The sequence below is a fragment of the Petaurus breviceps genome, unplaced genomic scaffold, assembly GCF_028583685.1.
Source record: "Petaurus breviceps papuanus isolate PSGF00001 unplaced genomic scaffold, PetGlider_PUasm1.0 185, whole genome shotgun sequence".
NCBI classification, from domain to species: Eukaryota; Metazoa; Chordata; class Mammalia; order Diprotodontia; family Petauridae; genus Petaurus; species Petaurus breviceps.
Window position 1 is genome coordinate 39,674,051 of NW_027185797.1, and position 1,348 is coordinate 39,675,398.

The following is a 1,348-nucleotide window of genomic DNA, read 5'->3' on the forward strand; positions in this document are numbered from 1 at the left end:
ATAGTCACAAAGGGTCAGGAAAAGGGAGGGGTGTGTGTGTGAGAGAGAGAGAGAATTGTCAGAATAAGCACTTATTAAATATCTACTATGTGCCAGGAACCATGATAGGTGCTTCACAAATACGATCTCATTTGAAACTCACAACATCCCTGGGAAGTGGGTACAGTTATAATCCCTTTTTATGGCTGATAAAAATGAGACAGACCAATGTTAAGTGACCTGCCCAGGGTCACACACTTCATAAGTGTCTGGGACCATATTGGAGCTCAAGATTTCCCAAGTTTGGGCACAGTGCCCTATCCACCATGAGAAGAGAGGAGAGAAAAGGGAGAAGTACAGGAGGAGAAAGAGAAAGAATGATGCCCTCCTTGGCTAAACATGCTGCCCATACTTGTTCTGTGCAAACATCCTGCTACCAATTGTTAGAGTTCATGACTGGCACTGAAAGAGTTTCATGGAAGAATTGGATGGAGATAAGATGGAGTGATGAAGGACTGTACCAGGGTCACCAGGGAATGACCGTGTCAGAGGACAGAAGGGGACGTATTGGAGAGATGTTACAAAGGTGACATCAACAAGCCTCAACGCCATATTAGATGGGACAGGGTGGAGTAGAGAGAGTGAGGAGTCCAGAATGACTCCTGGACTGGAAGCCTGAGGGAAGATGGTGATGCCCTCAACAGGAATAGGAAAGGTAGGAGAAGAAGCTTTAAGAGAAATGATAATGTGCTAGCTACTGAGAGTACATGTACAAAGAATGAAATAATCCCTTCTCTTCAATGGGAAAGATGGATGTGTGCATGTATGTATATGTGTGTACAGATGTATACATATATGTATGTGGATATTTACATATATGTGTACATGTGTGCCAATATGCACGCTTGTGTTTCTGTGTACATGTGCACACATACATATATATTGTGTGTATATATTTGTCATTTATATATGGAGAGAGAGAGAGAGAGAGAGAGAGAGAGAGAGAGAGAGAGAGAGAGTCATGGTGACACTCATAATCCTCACTATAGAGAGGTTGAGGTTGGTGAATTTCTTGAGCCTAGGAGTTCTGAGCTGGAGAAGGATTAAAGTCCATTGGCTGTCAGTACTAAGTTGAGCACCAATACACTGAACCTCCAGGAGGTAGGGTTGAGCACCAGGATGCCTAAGGATGGGTGAAACAGCCTGGTTGGGAAGGAAGAGCCTGGCTTCCATGCCAGTCAAAAGTGGGATCAGAGCATGAGTAGCTGATGAGCTTCTAGACTGGACTAAATAGGGAGACAGTCTCAAAAAAACAGATAGATGATAGATAGATAGATAGATAGATAGATAGATAGATAGATAGATAGAT

The 1,348-nt window shown here is 43.1% G+C and overlaps 1 protein-coding gene across 1 annotated transcript in view; it reads left to right on the forward strand.

Moving 5' to 3' along the window:
- LOC138161923 (carcinoembryonic antigen-related cell adhesion molecule 1-like) overlaps nt 1-1,348 on the forward strand; it is a 332,874-nt gene that overhangs the window by 103,235 nt on the left and 228,291 nt on the right. The gene's annotated exons all lie outside the window — the stretch shown is intronic.